At 40.2% G+C, this 9644-nt stretch overlaps 1 long non-coding RNA gene across 4 annotated transcripts in view; it reads left to right on the top strand.

Moving 5' to 3' along the window:
- The first annotated feature begins 1965 nt into the window (after positions 1–1965).
- LOC109963269 (uncharacterized) overlaps positions 1966–9644 on the top strand; it is a 12178-nt gene continuing 4499 nt past the window's right edge. For 3 of the 4 annotated variants that reach the window (XR_002275376.1, XR_002275377.1, XR_002275375.1), the window contains exons 1-4: positions 1966–2444; positions 3422–3453; positions 5491–5620; positions 7064–7221. This is a non-coding gene — a long non-coding RNA (uncharacterized LOC109963269). Of the gene's footprint in view, positions 2445–3421; positions 3454–5490; positions 5654–7063; positions 7222–9644 lie in introns of all 4 variants that reach the window. The other variant, XR_002275379.1, reaches the window with a different exon arrangement.

Below are 9644 nucleotides of genomic sequence, written 5' to 3'. Positions count from 1 at the left end.
AGCTTTGCCTCTCTGGCTGTCTTTGCTGTGTGTCTGTGAGAAAGAGAAGAAGTGGCAACCACTCAAGCTCTAAGTTTACTTAAGAAAGGCAGTGCAAATTGGACTCCTCAAGTGGGTGTCAGACAGGGGCGCACTTTACCATTAGGCGAAGTAAGCAAATACCCGGGACCCCCAGGAGCCAGGAATCAATTCAGTTCAAATTCAATTAAAATTTATTTGTATAGCGTCAGATCACAACAAAAGTCATCTGAGGACACTTCACAAAGTAAGGTCTAGACATTACTATTATCACTATTAATATAGAATGAAAAACCAACAAATCCCTGTTATACCCCAGTTCTTTTATTGGACAGATATCTTACTAAACTGCATTACTAACACATTAATGTCTAATAATTATCTGATTGATTTACTAATATCTAACATCCCCCTTGAGCAAGCACTTGGTGACAGCTGGGAGGAAAAACTCCCCTTAAAGGAAGAAACCTCCACTGATGCTTAAATCAATAGTAAACACATCAATAAGATAAGAGTACATGGATCTTAATGAAAATACAAACAGCACAAGTATGAAAGATCTATTTTAATTTTGTATTTAGCCTGCAACACCAAAAACTAAACACAAGGACACCAATTCATCATTCTATCAAATAAGCAAGAGTCTGTTTACTGTATGTACTGCCCCGTGTTAATGTAGACAGATTATTAACTAAACCTAAGAAATGTTTTGTTTGTTGCTAAAGAGAGGTCTGAGGGAGAGCGGCTGATGTAAGCAAGGCTGTATCAACTTAACTATGTGGGTCTGTTTGTATCAACTTAACTATGTGGGTCTGTTTGTTTTTGTTTTGGACGTAATCACCCACAAACACACACAACCAGGAATTAGTTCTCAACCTTCCTTATAGTCTGAAGACGGTAAAAATGATATAGTAATTACAGATTGCGGGTCCGTACATACTGTACAACTTTATGTTGCTTCAGGCAACACTTTGAAGATAAGCAATCAAAAAGGAGCACACCATAAAAGGTCACACACTGCTCAAGCTTGGACAAATAAAGAGAGACCACAGATGGATTATAACTAAAAAAAAAAGGTTTTTTTTTTTTTTTTTTTTACATGATTATAACAGGAAATGAACTAAACCGAATGGACTGGATGGAAGCTTGGGAACACTTAAAGCCTGACTGACTGCCACCAGCTTGTGGAGATCAGGCCCTGACACCAGCTGAGCTGAGTTCTCCTGATGAATCCCTGCAACTTCCTGCAGGGAGAACCAAGAGGTGTCTCGTGATGCTTGGGTGACTGTGCAGTCCTGCTTTGTCCAGCCGACACATTTAAAAAAGATCAGAACATTTCTTTCATTTGCAGATCTGGAAAAGGCAAACGGCCATCCGTGCTTTTATCTCCTCCAGGCTCAACTACTACAATGCACTTTATTCTAGTTTCAGTAGGCAAAACATTCAAAGACTAAAACTAATGTGAAGCACTGATGTCAGACTTTAACATATTCCAAGAGAAGCCACCACTTGCTGCCCTTCACTGCTCATCTGTGAGTTTTGGCCTATATCTGAGATTTGGCTGAGATCTTTTGGCCATGGCCTCACTAATGGTGCCAAAATCTTGACTTGTCAGTAAAGGTGAGCAGGCCTTTGCAAACCCAGTATTCTCTCTTAAATTTCTTATTGAAACTCCTTGGTTTAACTGTAAAGCATTCTGTTTTGAAAGATGTTATATCTTTAAATGGATAAAGTTTGCAGTGAGTTAATCAACACGTTCATGTGATTAGTTGCATTGTGCGTTAAGTGACCCTGAGTTCCATGGGTCCTCGTCCGTTTGTCTTCTCTTCTTACCTGACTTTGGATAAGAGGTGATTAGGATATCTGTGTCCTGAAACTGAAATTTGAGCGCAAGTTGCAAGGAATCCTGGGTGTGCAGGTGTCCAGGAAATGAAATACCATGAAACATCTCTATGACATCCAACCTGGACAAGATCAGCCTTGATACAAGTATTTGTTCTGGCCTCCCTTCCTTCCTTTTTGCAGCCTCTTGACTAGTTTTACCTTTGTGTTTACCTTTTTATAGCTTTGCCTGTCTGGCTGTCTCTGCTGTGTGTCTGATGAATGATATGCTCTGGAAAATGTGATATGCTGAGTTTCTCAAGGCGACAGGAATGATATGCAAAACAGATGATGTTTAAGCTGCTGTGCTGGATTTATGACTGCATTTATGAAATGATGCTTTCAAGCTCAAAGGATTGTTCATTTACTGGGCCCCACATGCTAGTTTTATGTTGAGTGCAGCTGTTTTAATGTGCAGTGACTTCTTCTGCATGAACAAGACAGCTGGTCTGATCGGGGTGGTGGGGTTCAACAGTAGTCTGGGCGCCCTGCACACCATGTACCAGCTGGGGGTCCATTACCTCACACTCCTGCAACACAGCGTGGTAAGAGCCAACAGCACGCAGACAATTTATGCCATCAAAGGAAAATATGCAGGTGTTTTGGAGAGCATGGAGGATTCCGGGAGGGAGATCCTGCTCTCCATATATCAGATTCTCTGGAAGAGCCAGTTTCATAGCAATGTGCTGTACAGCTGCAGCTTGCAGTGAGGACGTTAGTTCACTTAATTTACTGTAACAGTAGATGTCTGAGAGGAAACCGTCTGCGCTATACCTAAGGAAATGAAAACATTTCACTGAACTTTGGCTGGCTACTTTTTCACCTGCCTGTTGTTGACTTATGTACTGAATGTACATTTGTAATAATATGAACCATCAACTTTACTTGGGAATGAAGTTTTAATCAATACTTAAATGTAGGTGCACAGCTAGAAATGTGGTCTGTGATTATTCTTTGATAAATCCCAAAAAATCTAATTGAATTTCTTCCACTGATCAATTAGCTTTTTTCTTTTCTCCAAAATTCAAACTTAAAATTTCATGCTTCAGTACATGACCCAGGTATCCCCAGACATTAGTTCCATGACATGTTAAGCTTATCACATGTTGATGTGAAGTTCTAATCTGAAACATTAACTACCGACTATAGCAGACAAATACATGAGGTGGTAAAAAGTGGGAGAAGTAGTATGAAGTAAATATTACTGAGCTACTTGATACTGGATATAGAAAAGTATAACGTTTCAGAAGACCATAGTTGATTCAGTTCATGCACCAATACTGGCAATCTCTCTGTTAAAGTTGATAAAAATCCGGTTATTGTGCAGAACAGTAAAGTAAACAGATAAAGATGGGCTGTAGGAATCATCACGGTGAATTTATACAAAGATGATGTGACCTGCAGTGAGACCACCAACCTCTTAAAGTAGTGTTATGACAGTGACAGCTGCTGTAAACCTGGTTAAATGTTACCGTTTATCATTCTTTCTGTATCCATCTCATTTTTGCTGCTTTCATTGTAGATCACTTGGACCACATAAAGAAACTGGCCTGGGTGGGTATCGTCTGTTTTTTGGTGAAGATTATGATGTAATAAATGTGCTTGATAAGCATCTTACATGAGGAATGGGGCCCTACATGTACTGTAATGTACAGTTTTAATCACAATGAGATGACAATAGTGCAGATACAGTGCCTTGCGAAAGTATTCGGCCCCCTTGAACTTTGCGACCTTTTGCCACATTTCAGGCTTCAAACATAAAGATATAAAACTGTAATTTTTTGCGAAGAATCAACAACAAGTGGGACACAATCATGAAGTGGAACGAAATTTATTGGATATTTCAAACTTTTTTAACAAATAAAAAACTGAATAATTGGGCGTGCAAAATTATTCAGCCCCTTTACTTTCAGTGCAGCAAACTCTCTCCAGAAGTTCAGTGAGGATCTCTGAATGATCCAATGTTGACCTAAATGACTAATGATGATAAATAGAATCCACCTGTGTGTAATCAAGTCTCCGTATAAATGCACCTGCACTGTGATAGTCTCAGAGGTCTGTTTAAAGCGCAGAGAGCATCATGAAGAACAAGGAACACACCAGGCAGGTCCGAGATACTGTTGTGGAGAAGTTTAAAGCCGGATTTGGATACAAAAAGATTTCCCAAGCTTTAAACATCCCAAGGAGCACTGTGCAAGTGATAATATTGAAATGGAAGGAGTATCAGACCACTGCAAATCTACCAAGACCTGGCCGTCCCTCTAAACTTTCAGCTCATACAAGGAGAAGACTGATCAGAGATGCAGCCAAGAGGCCCATGATCACTCTGGATGAACTGCAGAGATCTACAGCTGAGGTGGGAGACTCTGTCCATAGGACAACAATCAGTCGTATACTGCACAAATCTGGCCTTTATGGAAGAGTGGCAAGAAGAAAGCCATTTCTTAAAGATATCCATAAAAAGTGTCGTTTAAAGTTTGCCACAAGCCACCTGGGAGACGCACCAAACATGTGGAAGAAGGTGCTCTGGTCAGATGAAACCAAAATCGAACTTTTTGGCAACAATGCAAAACGTTATGTTTGGCGTAAAAGCAACACAGCTCATCACCCTGAACACACCATCCCCACTGTCAAACATGGTGGTGGCCGCATCATGGTTTGGGCCTGCTTTTCTTCAGGAGGGACCGGGGAGATGGTTAAAATTGATGGGAAGATGGATGGAGCCAAATACAGGACCATTCTGGAAGGAAACCTGATGGTGTCTGCAAAAGACCTGAGACTGGGACGGAGATTTGTCTTCCAACAAGACAATGATCCAAAACATAAAGCAAAATCTACATTGGAATGGTTCACAAATAAACATATCCAGGTGTTAGAATGGCCAAGTCAAAGTCCAGACCTGAATCCAATCGAGAATCTGTGGGAAGAACTGAAAACTGCTGTTCACAAACGCTCTCTATCCAACCTCACTGAGCTCGAGCTGTTTTGCAAGGCGGAATGGGCAAAAATTTCAGTCTCTTGATGTGCAAAACTGATAGAGACATACCCCAAGTGACTTACAGCTGTAATCGCAGCAAAAGGTGGCGCTACAAAGTATTAACTTAAGGGGGCTGAATAATTTTGCACGGCCAATTTTTCAGTTTTTTATTTGTTAAAAACGTTTGAAATATCCAATAAATTTCGTTCCACTTCATGATTGTGTCCCACTTGTTGTTGATTCTTCACAAAAAATTACAGTTTTATATCTTTATGTTTGAAGCCTGAAATGTGGCAAAAGGTCGCAAAGTTCAAGGGGGCCGAATACTTTCACAAGGCACTGTATATGTTGCCAGCTTCATATGTGCATATTAGATAAGATTTTGGGTGTTAAACGCTTAATGGAAATGAGGAGGATGATTTCCCCCTGCATTTTTACTCTAGTCATAAATATTTAATCCCATTATTTAAATACATAACAGGCTAGAAAGATATTGTTGCATGGGAAGTCACAACACTGAAGAGATGGGGTGAGAAAGATACATAAATAAATTCAAGTATTAGAGACTTGACAGCTGGGAGGTAAAATCATCCTCTGTCTTCCTGTCAGAACAGCCGAGGGTTTGGAGGATGTGTCCAACATGCCCAAACTAGTGGATGAACTACTGAGGAGAGGATGGACCGATGAGGTGTCATGGCTGCTCTGGGAAATAACCTGCTCCGACTCCTGAGAGAGGCTGAGGAGGTGAGGAATGAACACAAGCACCAAACGAGCTCTGTGAGTGGCTCAGTTTACTAGAACAACTTAGCCCCTGAAAACAGCAGTATAATGTCCTTTTTTGGCTGTGAAGGAGTTTTGTCCAGTGAGAGAGAGACGTCTCTGATCTCAGCAGTGGATCTGAGCCATCTCAACATTTGGCAAAGTCAGTGTACAAGCAGGCATCTGCAAATTATGCTGTCAAACTGTAGTAAGTTACAGATCATCATAAAAATGTACACTTCCAGTGCATGACCAAGGTGTGGCCAAATCAAAGAAACTCTGTCCACAGGTGAAACATTCAGTTACTGTACCAGCATCTCTGAAGCTCACTAATAAAATTGCCTTGTTGGTTTTGTTTGTTCTGTACAAAAACTGGTGTATTTAACAAATTAAATTGTAGTTTCACAAGGCGTAAGGTCACTGCACCAATTCAAGAAATAGTTTGGAACATAACCCTCCATAAAACATTGTTTATTTTTATACATATCAAACAAAAGCTATAAAAGCATTATTATTAATGAGCTTACAGATTTTGTTTCCATGAATCAGACTAGCTGTTCTGCTTTTCCAGGCTTTATGCTATGTCAAACTAACATTACCTGGCTCCGGCTTCATATTTACCCTAATGCATATGAACGTGACATTTGTACTGATCTTCTCCTCTAAATCAGATACATCAGAGCTTTGGAAAATCCCACTTGTAATTATCTGGCATGACACTATTTCAGCTTTAAAAGAGATGCCATCAAGTTGCATTATGGGAAGTGTAGGAATCAGCCATTTTGGGCCATATCAGGGGCTGAAAGTCAGACTATCTTGGTCTCTGCTCCTCTACTGAAGTTAACTATATGGTTTTTTTCCTCCATGTTTAAACAGGTACCACTAGTAGCTGATAGCATGGGTTTCCATAGAGCAGACACAAAAATTAAGAAATATGTCCCAACTTAGTTCTTGTATCCCTAGGAGCCTGTTATCATGAAAGTAATAGGTGCATGACTAACCCACTTTTCAGTAAACAATCCTCTCTGCTGTTACCAAGTAGTTGCTCAAGGGGGATTTGTTGGGTTTTCCTCTATAATAATAATTTATTATTATAGTAAGGTCTAGACCTTAATTTGTAAAGTGTCCTGAGATAACTTTTGTTTTGATTTGGAGCTTTACAAATGAAACTGAATTGAATTATATTTTCTGTGCATGGTGGCTACAGCCATGTAAAGTAAACGTACGGCACGAAGCCAATCAGTCCCAAATGTGCATTCATATACTGAAACAAAACTTTTAGATTTCTGTTGCACAGACTAAATACTAATTGATTAATAAAACAGGTCAAAATTGATATATATTTTTATAATGCCAGGCTTGTTGCTTTGGTAGCAGGTGGACTTGCCTACCTGTCTGTTGCCTGACTGCCTTTTATTTGTATGTCAGGTTCGAGGCCGTCTGAACGGCACAAGTCCAAATGAAGTTCCTATTCCAGGTGAGGGGGTGAAGAACCTACCCACTGGTGCCACCCATCCACTCAGCACACTGGCCCTCCAGGCTCTGATCACATCAGCAGCTTCATAGGCTGCTTAGTGCAACTGATGGTATGTCAAGAGTTTGTCCGTAAATAGTACTGAAATCTGCAAACCTGTTTTAAATGTCAAATGATTGTTCCCTGCATATTCGTTTCTGCGCTGACAGAAATACTCAAGAGCAGCAGTTTAAGTTTTTCTGCTAATGAATTTCTTGCAGTTTTTCTGAGTTCTAAAAGTTAAAGATGGGGAAAATCATAGACGGACAATAATTATCATGTCAGACAAAGTAGTGGGCAAATGTAAGTGTGTGATAACCAGGACATGTATACAAAGTCACAAGTGTAATCTGAAAGCACATATTAGAAATAGTCCCCATTTCTAAAAGAAGAACACCACCTAGTGTCCAGTGTAATAATACATATTAAAGAGAGGTGCAACATGTCACTGACTTTAAAACTCACCAGTTTTGCTCATGCATCCATTGAATTTAATTTACAGTTAAGTTGCTCCATACTGTGGGAGGAAACTTTGACTTGGTTTAGTTCTGTAAACAGATGGCCTGGTGGTTAATATAAAAACAAGTCAGTAATTCTTAGTTCCTGAGGTTTTCACTTAACTTCATTTGCTCACTAAAGGTAAAATTAAGTAAACTGACTGTCAACGCACAAACTATTACACAATGTCTCCTTAAGGTTGATGAAGTATGTTTTAAATGATAACTTTTTCTTTTTTAACCCATTGTATTTCCCATAAACATGTGGGCATTTAGACTCTATAGCCAGTGCTAATTTTGGCATCAATACCTCTGTCAGAAATTCGGGGAAACAAAAAGCCGTGTTACTGAGGCAATAGGTTAGTCTCAGAGTGCTCAGGCTGAACGTGATTTCACTCAAATCATTCATCAACCTTATTTCTGAGTCAAAGAAAATACAAGATGTAGCCATATCAGCTATCTGCATAGGATGATCACCTGATTATCAGGTCAGCCAGTAGGTTGACCCAGATGTACAGTGCATCCAGAAAGTATTCACAGCGCTTCACTTTTTCCACATTTTGTTATGTTACAGCCTTATTCCAAGATGGATTAAATTCATTATTGTTTTCAACATTCTACAAACAATACTCCATAATAACAATATGAAAAAAGTTTTTGAAATCTTTGCAAATTTATTAAAAATAAATGAGAGAAAAAAATCCCATGTACATAAGTATTCACAGCCTTTGCCATGACACTCAAAATTGAGCTCTGGTGCATCCTGTTTCCATTGATCATCCTTGAGATCTTTTTACAACTTGATTGGACTTGATTTGGAAAGATATACACCTGTCTACCGTATTTAACCCCCACAGTTAACAGTGCATGTCAGAGCACAAACCAAGCCATGAGGTCAAAGGACTTGTCTGTAGATCTCCGAGACAGGATTGTATCAAGGCACAGATACATTTCTGCAGCATTGAAGGTCCCAATGAGCACAGTGGCCTCCATCATCCGTAAATGGAAGACATTTGGAACCACCAGGACTCTTCCTAGAGTGGGCCGCCTGGCCAAACTGAGTGATCGAGAGAGAAGGGCCTTAGTCAGGGAGGTGACCGAGAACCTGATGGTCACTTAAAGAGCACCAATGTTTCTCTGTGGAGAGAGGAGAACCTTCCAGAAGAACAACCATCTCTGCAGCACTGTGGCCAGACAGAAACCTCTCCTCAGTAACAAGCACATGACAGCCCGCCTGGAGTTTGCCAAAGGGCACCTGAAGGACTCTGACCATGTGAAACAGAACTCTCTGGTCTGATAAAACAAAGATTGAACTTTCTATCCTTAATGCCAAGTGTCATGTCTGGAGGAAACCAGGCACCGCTCACCACCTGGCCAATACCATCCCTACAGTGAAGCATTGTGGGGATGTTTTTCAGCGGCAGGAACTGGGAGCCTAGTCAGGATCGAGTGAGCCTAAGCACACAGCCAAGATAACAAAGGAGTGGTTACGGGACAACTCTGTGAATGTCCTTGAGTGGCCCAGCCAGAGCCCAGACTTGAACCCGATTGAACATCTCTGGAGAGATCTGAAAATGGCTGTGCACTGATGCTCCCCATCCAACCTGATGGAGCATGAGAGTACTGCAAAGAAGAATGGGAGAAACGGCCCAAAAATAGTTGTGCCAAGCTTGTAGCATCATACTCAGACTTGAGGCTGTAATTGGTGCTAAAGGTGCTTCAACAAAGTATTGAGCAAAGGCTGTGAATACTTATGTATATGTGATTTTTTTTTAAATTGTTAATAAATTTGCAAAGATTTCAAAACCTTTTTTCACATTGTCATTATGGGGTATTGTTTGTAGAATTTTGAGAACAATCATGAATTTAATCCATTTTGGAATAAGGCTGTAACCTAGCAAAATGTGGAAAAGGGTAAACGCTGTGAATACTTTGTGGATGCACTGTAAATTCCTGTGTAGTTATCTGTAATGACTACCCCAGACAGCAGCCCCGATCT

Source organism: Monopterus albus, unplaced genomic scaffold, assembly GCF_001952655.1.
Source record: "Monopterus albus unplaced genomic scaffold, M_albus_1.0 scaffold4.1, whole genome shotgun sequence".
Lineage (NCBI taxonomy): Eukaryota > Metazoa > Chordata > Actinopteri > Synbranchiformes > Synbranchidae > Monopterus > Monopterus albus.
The sequence above is the reverse complement of the archived record's forward strand: the minus strand, read 5'-3'. Positions and strand labels throughout refer to the sequence as shown.